We start from the raw sequence: 19,346 nt of genomic DNA on the forward strand, positions 1-19,346 counted from the left end.
ACCCAGGGTCGAACTCGCAACCTCTCGTTTGACGAATCCTTTGGAGACTGATTTCTGTGTGTTTCTCTCTCTTTCTTTCGCAGAAATATTAAGCCTACTGAACGGCCGCCGCAGGCGTGTGGCTTTACTGACGAGACTGACTCTATGACACAAAAGACCGAAACATTGTGAACGTATACAATCCACACAAACACAGTCACTTGATTTTTCCTTCAAAGAAAACAAAACAAATGAATATGCACAGCCAATCGATAGATTCCCGTCGGTTTTAAAACTGCAAATCGTTAAAACAGGAAAGTGGTTAGCAATCGGCAGTCGGCGAAACGCTGCCGTCATTTCGGCAGAATTGCCGAACTTTTTGACAATGGGAGAAAAGTGCACGTGAAACCAAGGCCTGCCGAAACGTTTTCGCCGAAAATGTTACCGGCATTTCAGCAGAATCGCCGAACTTTCTCACGATTGGGGAAAAGCCCAAGTCCTGCTGAAAACTTTAGAAAAGTGCCGACACTTATATGGCTTTTTCGACAATTTTGCGGAAAAAAACAAAACAAATCTCAGCAACCTCTTAATATAGTGCCACGCAATGTCGGCTCCAAGCACCTGTGCCGGGTGTTTTTGGGCGTGTTCCTCGCAACGCTCAGCTGGGGGGGACAAGCCACCCGGAACAAGAGGCCACGTCGGGTATGCAGATACCGGGTATACCTATCAAAATAAGCAGCAGGTGATATGTATGAGACACTCCACAGATCTGTTACGTCAAACTGTCACTGTGCTACAGACATGAATGTACGTAATTAACCAGACACGGCGTGTTGGCAGGCTTTGAAGAGATACGCTATTACTTTTAAAGCATGTATAGATATTTTTCACTTATGCGTACACATTGAGATTTCTTCGCTGCATGCACTTTGGGCGGTGATTTTTGCAGATACTTGGTCGAACACCCACACTCACCCAGTCACTCACGTACGCACGCACGCACGCGCGTACGTAGGTACTCACACACACACACACACACACTCACACACACACTCACACACGCACACACACACACACATACACACACACACACACCACGTACACACGCACACACACACACACACACACACACACACACACACAACTGTATCCATGAACGTCAGTATACACAGACATAGACGAAGAAATAACCATGGCCACAGACATAGACGAAGAAATAACCATGGCCACAGACATAGACGAAGAAATAACCATGGCCACAGACATAGACGAAGAAATAACCATGGCCACAGACATACACAGACACAGGCACGACAAAGAGACATGGACATAGGCACAGACATTGGCATCGACACGGGAAATTAATTGTGGATTAATGGATAACCAGTACACGTAGTACAATGTATGCGATGATATGCAAAATGTCAGCTATAAAAGAAAACAAGTCGCGTAAGGCGAAAATACAATATTTAGTCAAGTAGCTGTCGAACTCACAGAATGAAACTGAACGCAATGCCATTTTTCAGCAAGACCGTATACTCGTAGCATCGTCAGTCCACCGCTCATGGCAAAGGCAGTGAAATTGACAAGAAGAGCGGGGTAGTAGTTGCGCTAAGAAGGATAGCACGCTTTTCTGTACCTCTCTTTGTTTTAACTTTCTGAGCGTGTTTTTAATTCAAACATATCATATCTATATGTTTTTGGAATCAGGAACCGACAAGGAATAAGATGAAAGTGTTTTTAAATTGATTTGGACAATTTAATTTTGATAATGATTTTTATATATTTAATTTTCAGAGCTTGTTTTTAATCCGAATATAACATATTTATATGTTTTTGGAATCAGAAAATGATGGAGAATAAGATAAACGTAAATTTGGATCGTTTTATAAATTTTTATTTTCTTTTACAATGTTCAGATTTTTAATGACCAAAGTCATTAATTAATTTTTAAGCCACCAAGCTGAAATGCAATACCGAAGTCCGGGCTTCGTCGAAGATTACCTGACCAAAATTTGAACCAATTTGGTTGAAAAATGAGGGCGTGACAGTGCCGCCTCAACTTTCACGAAAAGCCGGATATGACGTCATCAAAGACATTTATGAAAAAAATGAAAAAAACGTTCGGGGATTTCATACCCAGGAACTCTCATGTCAAATTTCATAAAGATCGGTCCAGTAGTTTAGTCTGAATCGCTCTACACACACACACACACACACACACACACACACACACACACACACACACACACACACACACACGCACATACACCACGACCCTCGTTTCGATTCCCCCTCGATGTTAAAATATTTAGTCAAAACTTGACTAAATATAAAAAAAAAAACAAAAGTATATCTACATGAATATTCATGTTTCATCTCTCAGAAATGCTTTTCTCTTTCTCTCGCGTATTCGTCCTAGTTAAGTCTTTCTCTTTGGTTGCCTGTCTGTTCTTCCCCCTTTTTCCCCTGTTGATTCCTCCGTTTTGATTTAGTTCCCATCTCCCCCCACCTTCATCCCCACCACCGCGATTTGTTCTCCTGGTTTATTATTGTCATGCCCACCATTATTATCATTATTATGGGGAGCTTATATAGCGCGAACCACAACTGTGCTCTCCGCGCTTTACATATTAATTTCTGCCGTTTGAAATGGAATTTTTTACAGACAGACAGACAAACAGACATTTTTTACACAGAATATATAACGCATTCACATCGACCAGCAAACTTCAAGCCTATTAGGCGAACATTCACCTTTCACGGCCTATTATTCCAAGTCAAACGGGTATTTGGTGGACATTTTTATCTATGCCTATACAATTTTGCCAGGAAAGACCCTTTTGTCAATCGTGGGATCTTTAACGTGCACACCCCAATGTAGTGTACACGAAGGGACCTCGGTTTTTCGTCTCATCATGAAGATTTGTGTAATGTTGTCCAGTTTCTTTGTCACGTAAAATAAGCTTTTGCTTGAGTTCGTGTCCTTGTCGCACGCATATTTTTAATTATTTCATGTCATGTATTTTTAATACAATTCTGTTTAAACCAATTGTCAGCTCATCCCCTTTGGCCCACACACATACTTTCAGTCCGCTTCACGTGCCAACAGTGATTTCCCACATACGCACTACGTACAGTAGCTGTTTTATTCCACTGGCATAAAAAAAGCTCTATTAACAGACAATAAATCAAATGGATATGACAGTTGACACATCTCTAACGTTGCTGTATGAGATACGCTTCAGATCGTACATGTAAACTGTCCTCAAAAATACATGCAATGCGGATCCAGGATTTCAAGTGGCAGTGTGTTTACATGGGGCTACTTAACTAGATATATACAGGTAGATATTCCACGTATGTATACATGGAGATAACCCGCACTTCGGCTGGTATACATGCGGATATCTACACATGAGAACACCTAAGATTTCTCTGGCGGATGTAGATAACATGTGGGAAAGGACAGTCGTCACATCTTTCTGCACAGTCTTCCGGGCTTCTGGAATCAGTAACTTACACCATAGAACGCATAACCATTTACATATCTACAGCATTTCTCTAATTCGAATTTGCTACAAATAAAAGCGGCCGGGGCAGCATCCAATACAGGAACAGTAAATTGCATGATCGTGTAGTCCTTCAATGATCCCAATCAACAACTATAGATAAAAGACACAATTTGCAATTTCATTAATTGTCCATCAAGACTACGACTGAAGAGGCGGTCTCTCCTCTGCAACAGACCGCTGGACCAGGCCCATAAATCATCCTTGTGACACTGTAAACTGAAGTATTCCACTTTTGAACACATTTTATGCAACCATGCAGTTGTGAACACTGTGAGACGAACTATATCATTCTCCTGGAAAAAGTACAACACATGGTAAACGCTTTAATTAAAGTGTTTACCACGTGTGCTACTTTTGCTGGTAGAATGACACAGTGTTCACAACTAGTTGCAAAAAGTGTGTTCAAATGTAGAACACTTCAGTTTGAAGTGTACAAAGTGATCTTCTTCTTCTTCTGCGTTCGTGGGCTGAAACTCCCTCGTCACACTCGTGTTTTTGCACGAGTGGAGTTTTACGTGTATGACAGTTTTTACCCCGCCATCTACTAGGCAGCCATACGCCGCTTTCGGAGGAGTACAAAGTGATAAAAGCGCAGACTTGACCTGGTGACATGTTCCGAGATAGCATACAGGCCGTGGTGCATGCACACTTGTTCTTGCCTGTTCACACTACAATTCCAATCGAATGACATGCCTCAAGATCCTATTAACACGATAAATATCCGATATGAGTTTTATGACCTTTTAATAATAATAATAATAATAATAATAATACGAATATTTGTAACGCGCACATATCTCACCAACAGGCGACTCAAGGCGCATATACACTCATTCACACACACGGAGACTTAAAGTCACAAACACACACACACCATCAACCATTAAATATGTACGTTATTCAGGGTGGGGTGGGGGTGGGCAGTGTAGAATGCATGGATTATTTGGAGAAAAAAAGAATGTCTTGAGTGCAGATTTGAATGATTCGAGGGACTGTTGTTGACGAAGGGGGAGAGGTAGTGTGTTCCATTGGCTAGGTGCTTGGAAAGAAAATGAGCGTTGACCTGCTGTTTTGAGATTGGTGTGGGGGATGTTGAGCTTAAGGGAGTCGGCAGATGATCTGAGTGCTCGTGAAGGGACATAGAGAGAGAGAGAGAGTCAGAGAGATAGGCAGGGGCGAGACCATGGAGGCATTTGTAGGTGAGAGTGTTGATTTTGCAGGAACGGGCAACCAGTGGAGCTGATTTAGGAGGGGGGTGATATGGTCTCTCTTTTTCTTTCGTAAGACAAGACGGGCAGAGTTATTTTGAATGCGTTGGAGACGAGAGGTAGAAGAAGAGGGAAGACCCGCCAAGAGAGAGTTACAATAGTCAAGACGTGAGAGAATGGTGGAAGTGACCAGTTTGGCAGTAGCATCTGTGGTGAGGTACTTGCCAGTGATAGTCATCATACATCACTCACGTACTGGTAGACCTTTATCTGTTGAGTCTACAAACAGAGAGCGTGCCGAGTTTTTGCCTGGACCATAACTCATAGAACAGCTTTCCTGTCAGGAGAACGCTACAGCTAACGGGAAGAAGGGTTGAAAATGAATGCCTTCAATGATTAGTAAAGTTACTTCCTCCAAGAAATATCTTCAATGCTAACACAAACGAACGAACGAACAAGGAAGGAAGGAAAGAGGGACACATGCACGGGCGCACACACACACATACACACACACACACACACACACACACTAGAACACACACACACACACACACACACACCACACACATACACACACTAGAACACACACACACGTACACTAGAACACACACACACACACACACAAACACACACACTAACACACACACTAACACACACACTAACACACACACACTAACACACACACTCACGAACGCGCGCGCGCACACACACACACACACAAACACATAATTACACACACACACCTGCACACACACACACACACTCTATTTCTCTCTCTCACACACACACACACACACACACACACACTCACACACACACACACATCCAAGCATTTTTTTTAACTCTCTCTCTCTCTTTATCTCTCTCTCTCTCACTCTCTCTCTCTCTCTCTCTCTCTCTCTCTCTCTCTCTGTGGTGAACACTTAGCGTTTAATGATGTTCACGATGCCTCGATCCCTGCTCGAGTATTTGACACTCTTTGCTCTACCGTCACCCCTCCCCCCTTCCCCCAGCACCACTGCGACAACCTGTGTCTCTTGGAGTTTGTCAAGTGTTCTTTTGTGTTATCTACACATTGTGATTGATCGAAGTGTTTTGGAGGATTGTACGATACCCCCAGCTTTGTTTCGTTTAGTCTGTCACCCAGTTACAACTTGTGATCAGCATAACAACTGAGAATGACATCAGTGGAAGGTAGATCTACATCTCTAAGAGCTGCCAAAGTTCTCTGTTAGTTTACTTTTCCACACCAACACACGGTAAGTGGTAACAGAAATAAAATACATACAAATATGCCTTCCACCGAGGGTTCAAACATGTCTTTTGTTCTAGTCTATCTCTCCACAGATACCCTCTAAGAAGATCGACTGTAAAACCCTTTAACAAGATCGACTGTAAAACCCTCTAACAAAATCGACTGTAAATCCCTCTAACAAGATCGACTGTAAAACCCTCTAACAAGATCGACTGTAAAACCCTCTAACAAGATCGACTGTAAAACCCTCTAACAAGATCGACTGTAAAACCCTCTAACAAGATCGACTGTAAAACCCTCTAACAAGATCGACGGTAAAACCCTCTAACAAGGTCGACGGTAAAACCCTCTAACAAGATCGACTGTAAAACCCTCTAACAAGATCGACGGTAAAACCCTCTAACAAGATCGACTGTAAAACCCTCTGAGAAGATCGACTGTAAAACCCTTTAACAAGATCGACTGTAAAACCCTCTAACAAGATCGACTGTAAAACCCTCTAACAAGATCGACTGTAAAACCCTCTAACAAGATCGACTGTAAAACCCTCTAACAAGATCGACTGTAAAACCCTCTAACAAGATCGACTGTAAAACCCTCTAACAAGATCGACTGTAAAACCCTCTTACAAGATCGACTGTAAAACCCTCTAACAAGGTCGACGGTAAAAACTCTCTAACAAGATCGACTGTAAAACCCTCCAACAAGATCGACGGTAAAACCCTCAGATAACAAGATCGACTATAAAACCCTCTAACAAGATCGACGGTAAAAACTCGCTAACAAGATCGACTGTAAAACCCTCTAACAAGGTCGACGGTAAAACCCTCTAACAAGATCAACGGTAAAACCCTCTAACAAGATCGACTGTAAAACCCTCTAACAAGGTCGACGGTAAAAACTCGCTAACAAGATCGACTGTAAAACCCTCTAACAAGGTCGACGGTAAAAACTCGCTAACAAGATCGACTGTAAAACCCTCTAACAAGGTCGACGGTAAAACCCTCTAACAAGGTCGACAGTAAAAACTCTCTAACAAGATCGACTGTAAAACCCTCCAACAAGATCGACGGTAAAACCCTCAGATAACAAGATCGACTATAAAACCCTCTAACAAGATCGACTGTTCATGGCATTGGGACTGTGCGGAGTTAGGAAATCGATACCTTCACGACTTTGTGGATTTTCCTCCTCTCTCTTTAGTCAACACACTGTGAGCGATAGAAATGTTCAAGGCAGTTTAAGTGCCTTCCACGGCAATTGTTTGTGACATTCTTCTCGCCTCTACCTTGCGGTCAACAGTGCAAGTGGACATCGTGGGCATGGCAGAGACAGTTGGGCAGACCAACACCTCACCCATGCGATATATGCATGAGGTTGTGGAGTTCTTCTGTCCACGTTCTCTCGTCAGCACAGTGTAACTGATCGAAGTGTATAGAAAATTGTACACACACACACCCCTTTATTTCCCCCCTTCTTTCTCTCATGGACACATTGTGAAGTTTTGGGAACATTTTACGATACGAGTTTGTGGGCCTTTGCTGTCCTATGACATCAGCCTACTGCCCTGTGATGAGACTGATACAAGTGTTCAACAAAAAAGAAAATGTGCGATGCCTTCCCTTGCTAGATTGTGTAGAATTCTCTTTCTACCCCCCCCCCCCCCCCCCCCTCCTCCCGAAAAGAAAGAACAAGTCGCGTAAGGTGAAAATACAACATTTAGTCAAGTAGCTGTCGAACTCACAGAATGAAACTGAAAGCAATGCAACGCAGCAAGACCGTATACTCGTAGCATCGTCAGTCCACCGCGCACGGCAAAGGCAGTGAAATTGACAGGAAGAGCGGGGTAGTACTTGCGCTGAGAAGGATAGCACGCTTTTCTGTACCTCTCTTTGTTTTAACTTTCTGAGCGTGTTTTTAATCCAAACATATCATATCTATATGTTTTTGGAATCAGGAACCGACAAGGAATAAGATGAAAGTGTTTTTAAATTGATTTCAAAAATTTAATTTTGATAATAATGTTTATATATTTAATTTTCAGAGCTTGTTTTTAATCCGAATATAACATATTTATATGTTTTTGGAATCAGCAAATGATGGAGAATAAGATGAATGTAAATTTGGATCGTTTTAGAAAAAAATATTTTTTTTTACAATTTTCAGATTTTTAATGACCAAAGTCATTAATTAATTTTTAAGCCACCAAGCTGAAATGCAATACCGAAGTCCGGGCTTCGTCGAAGATTACTTGACCAAAATTTCAACCAATTTGGTTGAAAAATGAGAGCGTGACAGTGCCGCCTCAACTTTCACGAAAAGCCGGATATGACGTCATCAAAGACATTTATCAAAAAAAGGAAAAAAACGTTCGGGGATATCATACCCAGGAACTCTCATGTAAAATTTCATAAAGATCGGTCCAGTAGTTTGGTCTGAATCGCTCTACACGCACGCACACACGCACGCACACACATACACCACGACCCTCGTTTCGATTCCCCCTCGATGTTAAAACATTTAGTCAAAACTTGACTAAATGTAAAAACGAAAAAACCCAACAACATGCGATCAGCGGTACAAAAGAGCATTGATCTAAATTTGAGATCAGTGTTCGCGAGACGAAAATGATTGCAGATTGGCCGACTTCGACAGTGATCTCCGTTCTGTTCTTCACAGTTATGATAAAGACATCGTTCTAAGGTCAAAACAAGTCGACATTTTGGGACTGCTGCCGGAAGGAGACCGTAATATATGGTTTCATCACTGTCAACTGGTTAATACAGAAAAAATCGTCTGCTCCAAAGAGTGCCGAAACCAAACGGTTGATTATCACGTGACACTTTTGCCATATTTTGAGTTGTTTGCACAGTAAATACAACCGCGAAACATAGCTCGCTTGAAACTGTCTTACATATCAATTCCTTTGTAATTTAAAAATTACAAAACACCATGAAAAATCATTATCGACGATCGCGAATCTGCTTATATCAATAATACATTACAACAAGTCGCGTAAGGCGAAATAACAACATTTAGTCAAGCTGTCCAACTCACAGAATGAAACTGAACGCACTGCATTTTTTCACCATGACCGCATACTCGTAGTTTCGTCAGTCCACCGCTTGTGGCAAAGGCAGTGAAATCGACAAGCCAAATAGTGCGGTAATGGTCGCGCTAAGTAGGATAACACGCTTTTCTGTATCTCTATTCTTTTTAGCGTACTGAGTTTGTTTTTAATCCAAACATATCATATGTATATGTTTTTGGAATCAGGGACCGACAAGGAATAAGATGAAATTGTTTCTAAATCGATTTCGGACAATTAATTTTAATCATAATTTTCATATTTTTAATTTTCAGAGCTTGTTTGTAATTCAAATATAACATATGTATATGTTTTTGGAATCAGAAAATGACGAAGAATAAAATGCAATTGTATTTGGATCGTTTAAAAAAAAAAATTTTAATGACAAGTTTCCGATTTTTAATGACCAAATTCATTAATTATTTTTTAAGCCACCAAGCTGAAATGCAATACCAAAGTCCGACCTTTGTCGAAGATTGCTTTGCCAAAATTTCAATCAATTTGATTGAAAAATGAGGGTGTGACAGTGCCGCCTCAACTTTTACAAAAAGCCGGACATGACGTCATCAAAGATATTTATCGAAAAAAGAAAAAAAACTCCGGGGATATCATTCCCAGGAACTCTCCTGTCAAATTTCATAAAGATCGGTCCAGTAGTTTAGTTTGAATCGCTCTACACACACACACAAACAGACACACACACACACACACACACACACACACACACACACATACACACACACACACACACACACACACACACATACACCACGACCCTCGTCTCGATTCCCCCTCTATGTCAAAACATTTAGTCAAAACTTGACTAAATGTAAAAAGCTCTAAATATGTACAACAAGAAATTCCTCCGAGGTAGGAAAAACACCCCCGTCCTTACCATTCTCACTGCCACCAACTGAGAAGGCACTGCTAACAAGTGTGGTTAAAATAAGTTGATTGAGTGGACAAAGAGACAGGCGGAGAAAAAGACAAATCAATATAACTCTTTCTGTAACACCTACTGACCGCATGCAGAAAACAAAAGATCCCGAAAAAAAATCTGTTTGCGCTGCGCGCTGAGAGCAGGTATTGAAATATCTCATCGACCAGATTTTGTCCGGGGTGTATCTGCCGCTTCGCCGGGTAGCAAGTAGAGCCGAATACCCGGCTTGAGTGGCGCACTGTACGCCGGCTTCGAACCATGGACCCGTCAAGCTTCGGTCCCTTCCAGACTCGTGGAATGGGAACAGCACGAACATGATTCAGGGGCCATAATGCCATTCCTGATCATATCATGTCGAGTCCCATACTTGTCGACGACGCCCTAGGTACCACATCACAAACAGAACTGTGCAATACACAGGTGTTTTCTACAGACACACTCAAACACACACACACAGAGAAGCCGTATATATATATCTATATCTATTGTATAAATATATAGAGATAGATGAGAGTGTATTTTTCGCGTGGCTATAAATTGATTCGACCTTTGCACTTTTACAGTGAGGATAATTTACGGGTCCAATTTACGTTCTGGACACTGCGGTGACCTTCTAAAAATAGTAACAGAACGCCGGGAATATCCGAAGATGCCCCCCCTCATGCTACAGTGCACCATACGAAGGAAGGGAGGTAAACGCTGAAAACATGGAGAAGATAAGGAAGAGTTATGCCGTAGTTGATCCCAAAAAAAACCCAAAATCCACCAATAACTCCCTAACCGTGTGTTTGACTGGTCCCAATTTTTGTAAGGACCGTCTCAGGAATGTATAGAACCTGTTCACCAAGTTTGGTGACGATCGGTCCGTTCATTCTTGAGATCTACTTGCGAACACAAACAAACACACAAACAAACACACAAACAAACAAAAACATCGAGTGAAACCTATACACACCCCTATACCGGGGGTGTAAAAATCGGTTTCCTTGCCAGACAAGGAAACTCAAGGCATCCTGTCAGGGAGAGAATAATGAGCCGAACTCATTTTGACCTGAGTTCAGGATGGACACGACCAGTGCAGAGATTGATCAATGCCTCCAAGAGCTTGTGGAATTCTCTCCTCTCACAAACACACTTTAACTGATTACAAATTGTCAAAGAAAACTATGATTTACGATACCTCCAGCCAATAGTTTGTGACGCTCTGTCTCTAACCTAACATCCCCACAACACCATACGACCAACGCTGCAACAAAGCATGTATAGTGGAACCTCCCTTTAAAGACTCCCCCCCCCCCCCGCAATTTAAGACTCCCTCCCTTTTAAGACCTTGTTTTCTCAGACATTCTGTTCATAACCTCTGTCAAATTACAGCCATTTTAAGACTCCCTCCTCAGTTTTTAAGACCCGATTTTCTCAGATTTGTTGAGGTCTTAAAGGGGGGGGGGGGGGGGGGTCCCCTGTACAAGTGTGGCGAGAAACAGATCAATGCCTCCAAGAATGTGTGGGGCATTTTCTCTTCTTTCTCTTGTCAACACTCTCTGATTGATCCAAGTGTTGACGCTTCCGCCACAGGAAGCGCGTGCAGATGACCAGGGACGATAAAATCGTGCCACATCACGAACGAAAACTCCTGACAGTAACCGATTATAGGACGACGTGCTGTGGGTGCTTATCTTCTTCGACTAATATATAAAGAATGAGAGGCAGAAAGATTGAAGAAAGGAAAGAAAAAGAAAGAAAGAACACACACAGACATCAACACCGACAGACAGACAGACAGACTGACAGTCACGCACACGCACGCACACACACACACACACACACACACACACACACACACACACACACACACACACACACACACATACGAACGCTAGTATGCATACTAGCACATACGCATATATATGCACGCCACCTCCACATCAAACACCCCCACCCCCACCGCCAGCAACACTAACAACAACAACAACAACAATAACAACAACAACAACAACATAAAAATATGCGGTCAAAAATATCTGCAGAGGTGCTGCTTTTAAGAGCTGTAAGATCATGATTCGGATTGTCCCCCCATCTCCTACACCCCCCCCCCCCACCCCCCCACCCCCCACCCCCACCATACACACGCTTTGACGTCAGACCGTTACCGTTGATATTCAAAGTCGCAATTTTAACCTATCTAGCATATTGACCCGCGCACCGCTTTCTTCATTCTGCAGCGTTCAAAACCCGTCTCTTCACAATAAAACGCATTCAAAGACTTTCATTCAGGCATTGGCCGTGCACTGAGGTCTTTCGTCTACAATGACGTCAACCAGTCAGTTATGCAGACATTTTAGGTTGGTCATGAATAAGCATACAATATAGTGTTCAGTAAGATGAACGAAATACGTCAAAGTATCAGAACTATGCTAAGTGGGTCCTTTGTAACACCTTTACAATTATTGCATGAATCCACCTCCCCCCTCTTTGATGATTTTTGTGAGACGCTTGTGGCTTAACTTGAAGTTGCTAAAGCAGGCTTGGTTCACTGGGTAATAAGACAAAATGCAATCAAATTAATGGATCATACAATTTGCTTTCAAATGACGCACCTGCAACAGAGGAGAACAATAAATAAATTCCCAGCAAGTTTTAAGATAACGTGTGCTGTATTCTGCCTGTGTAGTTAGGCTCCGTTGTTATCTTTTGGGTCGTTAGTGCAGGCATGCACACTACAATAGGCCAGGTATATATGCAACAACAATAATTGTGTGTCTCTGAAACATCCGTTTCCCACAAAGCGGATCTCTCTCTCTCTCTCTCTCTCTCTCTCTCTCTCTCTCTCTCTCTCTCTCTCTCTCTCTCTCACACACACACACACACAAACACATACACTACATACACACACACACACACACACACACACACCGTCACTACATACACACTAATTCACACACGCGCGCGCGCACACACACTGACACACCCACACCGGGGCACACACACACACACACTACATACACACACACTAATTCACACACACACACACGCGCACACTGGGCACACACACACACCGGGGCACACGCACACACACACACACACACACACACACACACACACACACACACACACACACCTCCCTCTCAAACCCAAGCATTTTACTCAAAGACAGCAATTATAGAGCAAAAGCATCAGCTACCCTGCCACATAATATAACCCCACAACACACCACAGTCGATCCATTCTTTACAATAATTATCATTCCGTAAGTTGACAGTGACAAAGACCCGACCCTGACAGGTCTGGCGCGTTGACACGGCTGACTGATTTACCGTGGAATTCCGTGTCCAAAGACCGTGAGTGTGACAGAACATCACTGTCACACACACAAAAACACCAAAAAAACCACTCTGTGTATCGGTAGCGAAATCTTGGATCATCAAGACCTAAGTTAAAATATTCAGGTTTGTGACAGACAGAGTGAACGATCGCCGATCGAACAAGCTCTTTGATCAACAGAAAGATACAGGACACGTTGTAAGACTTATAATGCTGAAGCCGCGAATGTGTTGGTTTATTGAAACGAAACGACTCAAACGTCCCATTTCTTGATAACAACAACGGGGTCGATCAAACCTAACCGGCAACGGCACACGCTCTCACGGTTGCACGTTGCAGCCAACGTAGGAGGTAAATCTAACAACATAACAAGGTTTGTTGATAGTAGAAGAACGAGCGTAAAAACATAATAGCAACGAAATTAAACGGTGGACATGATCACAAGACACCACAAAGTGACAAACGGCACACAATCCTCTGATAAAATAAACAGGTATACTTACAAAAAACACGGAATTCTCTCTCACAGTTACATGATCTCTGCCACAGAATGATATACACACACAAATCCAGAGGCGTTTGTATATAACCAGTCCTAAATACTGAGCCAAACTTGTGTATTAAACACGCTCAGCGAAACAGCGTGTGTTCTGTCGTGTGCCGCTAACACCACTGCACTTATACAGGTGCTAAGAAATCCCATTAGATTTTACCTCCTCAGGAACTCGACTGTCCTGGCGGTGCTTCGGTGATTAGTCCCCCTGTGAAATTCGGTCTCTTGTTATCGTGTCATCGTATGACTGAAGGTGAGGTACTGTGACAGGCGCATGAACTGTGGATTAGGTATGTTCCACATTTATTTATCGTCTAGGTATCTTTGGGTGCAAATTGAGTTTGCTTTGAGATAAGATCTCCCAGATAAAGCTCACTACTGGTATACATACCTGTATATATATAAATACGTATTGGAATCTGAGGCGACTGTGCGCTTTGCCAAGACAATCGTGAGTCTCCGCAATGCAAGGGAGATAACAATGTCTGTGATTAACACTATATACATCTAGTCATCATTGGAGTCAGTTGTCTTTCGTGGCACCAGCTTTATGGATATCTGTCTACCTTGGAGCTCTTGCGGTTCTTTGCGGTCATGATGCTGCTGCTGCTGCTGCTGCTGCTGATGATAGAGAGAGAAATTGCGCTGTACGGTGGAGTCAAGGTTCTTTCTGAGCAGCGACATCGTTCGAAGTTAAGAACCGCAATTTGTCAACTTGCCATTTCCCAAAGTTCTCTAGTGTAGATGGAGGAGAGAGAGAGAGAGAGAGAGAGAGAGAGAGAGAGAGAGAGAGAGAGAGAGAGAGAGAGAGAGAGAGAGAGAGAGAGAGAGAGAGAGAGAGCAACGGACAAACACATTAAGTTAGTCGCACCTTTACGCCAATCTGCACACATACACACGTCGGATTTATATAACTGTTGACTGAGTAAAGCACATTTGTCTTCGTATGCATACACGGCACACACACAAATCAATGCGACAATAACAGTATATTATCATAACGTCATCAACGAGAGGGTCCTCAGTTGCAGTGCCGGTTTTTTGGATGCACATGAAACGCCTGTGGACTGGAACTTTCTGTGGAGTCATGACTGTGTCTCTTTGAGAAGATCAGTGATTTGTAAGAATGTGATTTATTAATTAGATGAACTGGATGACAAAGCAGGCGCGGTTGCCTGCTAAAGTCGCGTTGAGACAGGCTTTGTTTACGGATCCTTAGCTGATAGTATGGTAAAGTGAGTTTAGATTGTGGTGTGTATCCCAGGGGAAAACACACACACACACACACACACACACACACACACACACACACACACACACACACACACACACACACACACACATAAAAATAAAGTCATTTAAAACAAGTCGCGTAAGGCGAAATGACAACATTTAGTCAAGCTGTCCAACTCACAGAATAAAACTGAACGCACTGCATTTTTTCACCAAGACCGCATACTCGTAGTTTCGTCAGTCCACCACTCGTGGCAAAGGCAGTGAAATCGACAAGTCAGAATAGTGCGGTAATGGTCGCGCTGAGCAGGATAACACGCTTTTCTGTATCTCTATTCTTTTTAGCGTACTGAGTTTGTTTTTAATCCAAACATATCCTATCTATATGTTTTTGGAATCAGGGACCGACAAGGATTAAGATGAAATTGTTTCTAAATCGATTTCGGACAATTAAGTTTACTCATAATTTTCATATTTTTAATTTTCAGAGCTTGTTTGTAATCCAAATATAACATATGTATATGTTTTTGGAATCAGAAAATGACGAAGAATAAGATGAAATTGTTTTTGGATCGTTTAAAAAAACACACATTTTAATGACAAGTTTCCGATTTTTAATGACCAAATTATCGAGAAAAAAAAGCATCCGGGGATATCATTCCCAGGAACTCTCCTGTCAAATTTCATAAAGATCGGTCCAGTAGTTTAGTCTGAATTGCTTTACACACACACACACACACACACAGACACACATACACCACGACCCTCGTCTCGATTGCCCCTCTATGTTAAAACATTTAGTCAAAACTTGACTAAATGTAAAAACCACCACTCTCCGTGTCATCGAGTGCGTCCACCCCGACAAAGCCGGTCGGACAAGTTCATACACTGAGAGACCATAGACCAAATAGCCTGGACCGCTAACTCGTCACGTGACCCTTCGAGGTTACGACGCTCGACTTTCAGGGGCGCTTAGCGTCCGGTTTGAAAGGCCAGCGATTCGAAGACAGTGAAAAGAAAGGACGCTCCAGTTATTTGTGACAATGGGAGGTGACAATGAACTGGATTTTCCAAAACTCCAAACTAAACTTAACAAAACTCATCGAAAAACATGTTCTATATGCACTTTAGCTGAGTTTATTTTAGCATTTTCAGAACTTACCTCGGCAACTTCGTCCATGTTTACAATCGACACCGGATATGACATCCCCCTGATTTCTGAACGGCCATGTAAGCGTAGGTTCCTAAATGCGAGAGGCCGCTACCTCGTAATAGAGAGAAAGAGCGGAGAGAGATAGTTGGCGGTCCAGGATAAATGGTCTATGAGGAGACTGAGTGAACATTACCCTCCAGACCTCTCTCTCCCCCAGACATGGAAGACATCGCATGCTGCACGAGGATTCCGTGCTGCATCGGCTGGACTGGCGCGTCACCCCCAGAACACGTTTTCGGTGTGACCACAGGCGGAAGGTATCGTCCACTGGACTACTACTATCACAGAAAGACTACAAGGTCTGTCACTCACCTTCGAGTCTTCTGTGTTCTTGGAGTCGCTTCCTGGGGAAAAATATTGTTCAAGACGGTCTGCCTCTTCCTACAGTCTGTGTAAGGTCAAATAAATACAGTTGAATGAATGTTTGAACTATTATGTGCCTTTAGTTTCCAGCTTCCGTCCGCTGCAGGTTGTTTTTAACCATCATTTGGACGAATCTTCGTTTGCGAGCCGCTAATCCACTTTGGGGACAAATCATGTATCCGCACCGAATATGCATACCAGCGCTCGTTGGTTGAAAACAGAATATTCGATGATTATTTTCCCGTGGGTAGCTTCCCTTTGCTGCACAATATTTACATATGTTTTAGACCAATGAGCGCTGGTATGCATATGCATTTATGAAACCACCAGCACAACATGGACATTGACAGTATAAGGACAAACAACTCACTGGAATGTTTCCATTGTTCGCTGAACAAAACGACCGGAGCAACACACCCCAACGTCTTTAAACTTCTGAAACAGGAACAGGAGAACACGGAAGGTCTTCTACGTCTGCGACGAGCTGGACAACCTGCGGCACCAAAACGACTGTGGTACCTGAAGTCTGCACGTCTTGCGCCATATGCACTGGTTGAAGTGAAACATGCATCCGTCCACACCCGCAGACGGAAAGAAGTTAGGAAAAGAATCGCCATTTGTTTTTATTTTATGAAAATTCAACAAAATTGTGCACAAACGTAAAACAATCAATTGCATAAACGCACATTTCATTCAAAGATATACGCGATATTTTGCTTTGAAATTAAAAGCGAAACGCTACGTGACTGTTAAACATTGCCATTTCGAAGCAAGAAGTCTTTTTGGAAAATGCTTTTTTCAGTATGTGGTGTGTCCGCCTTTGGCAGCAAGGCATGGTCGCAGACGGCGAGGCATGGACATCACAAGACCTCGGTCGTCTTAGTCTTACTGTACGGCTGCTAACTTGTCTTCCATGTTGCCCCAAGGTTGCTCTCGCGGTGTCAGCGGCTGTCAGGAATGGATTGCAACGGTTGGAGAGCGTATGGCCCGATCTTGTCTTGGAGTTGTTATAGTCGGTGCGCCTGATCGGCGACGATCAGCGACTCTTCCTGTTTGTGCTACACGTCTGTTCAGGCGATAAATGGTAGTGCGAGCAACTTCGCTAGCATGCCAGCTATTTGTTTTAGCGTAGCCGAGATTGCTGAGCGTCTAACTCTAAGCGAAGAAGGAGTGCGGCCTTGGGAAGCTAATCAAGAAAGGTGGTTAGCTACTTGAACGGGGGGACACCGGCACGGTTGGCCTAGTGGTAAGGCGTCCGCCCCGTGATCGGGAGGTCGTGGGTTCGAACCCCGGCCGGGTCATACCTAAGATTTTAAAATTGGCAATCTAGTGGCTGCTCCGCCTGGTGTCTGGCATTATGGGGTTAGTGCTAGGACTGGTTGGTCCGGTGTCAGAATAATGTGACTGGGTGAGACATGAAGCCTGTGCTGCGACTTCTGTCTTGTGTGTGGCGCACGTTATATGTCAAAGCAGCACCGCCCTGATATGGCCCTTCGTGGTCGGCTGGGCGTTAAGCAAACAAACAAACAAACTTGAACGGGACGTGGTGAGACGGGGTTGACATCGTTCTCTGCACACCATTTAGCACAGGCAGCCCAATGAGAAGCATACACTGAGCTCGTTGAGTCTCTGTGTGCTTTTTGTACGAGATCTAAAGTCATGTCCGAAGCGCCGGAGCGGCGCAAGGCCCTCCTGGCAGTCTCCAGCCGTGAAGGCGTCGAGACTGGGGATCCTCGTGGGGGATGCCTGTCCGTGGTAGCTTTACGAGGTTGAGCGGAATGGGAGGACCGTGCGAGAGCCTCAGCAAATCTGGGTACCAGTGTTCACTTGGCCACATGGGGGCGACCAGAATGAGTGAGGGTCGCTCTATTTCGGCTTTTCTCAGAACCTTGCCGAGGAATGGGAACGGAGGAAAGGTGTACGGCTCACTTCCAGCTCGTTTACCTGCCATGCTTCGGGATGTGGGAGGGGGGAGATGAAGATCGGGAGCCTTTTTGAGAATCGTGTAGCAAACAGGTCTACACGAGGCTTGCCGACTTGCGACCACACGCGTTGAAGAGCATGGTGCGCAATGGTCCATTCCGTGTGAAGTACACGTGAGGATCGGCTGAGGGAATCTGCCAGTACGTTTAACTTCCCTGGCAGATATTTTGCCGACAGAATGATCAAAATTTGACATGTCCTGACTGACAAGGAGGGGGAGCGGAAACCGCCCTGTTTGATGATGTATGCGGCCACTGTCGTATTGTCCGTGTGAAGCCGGACATGTTTGCCTTGAATGTAAGGTAGGAACCTTAGCAGGCCCTGAGTGACAGCCTCGAGTTCGAGTATGTTTATGTGCAAGTGAACTTGAGACGGAGTCCACTGGCCTGGGGCTGTGTGATGGTCTAAGTGCGCTCCCCAACCCAGAATGTATTCTGACAGTGTGACAAAATCTTTGTGTTGAGCGCATCGTGTATTTATTTCTTATTGCCCGTGCAATTTATCTTTTTTCTGATGCTATGGAATAGCATAATGATTAAATACACGTGTAATAAATATTTCATACACGTGTAAGAAATGATTAAATACACGTGTAATAAATATTTCATGCACGTGTAAGAAATGTTTATTACGCG

At 43.4% G+C, this 19,346-nt stretch overlaps 1 protein-coding gene across 1 annotated transcript in view; it reads right to left on the reverse strand.

Annotated features, from left to right (window-relative positions):
• The window catches only part of LOC138967169 (uncharacterized), a 48,941-nt gene extending 34,865 nt beyond the window's left edge, over positions 1-14,076 (reverse strand). The window contains exon 1 of the mRNA XM_070339680.1: positions 13,870-14,076. The gene's annotated coding sequence lies outside the window, so the exon portion shown is untranslated. The remainder of the gene's footprint in view (positions 1-13,869) is intronic.
• Between the last annotated feature and the right edge of the window lie 5,270 nt (positions 14,077-19,346).

This window comes from Littorina saxatilis, linkage group LG5 (genome assembly GCF_037325665.1).
Source record: "Littorina saxatilis isolate snail1 linkage group LG5, US_GU_Lsax_2.0, whole genome shotgun sequence".
NCBI classification, from domain to species: domain Eukaryota; kingdom Metazoa; phylum Mollusca; class Gastropoda; order Littorinimorpha; family Littorinidae; genus Littorina; species Littorina saxatilis.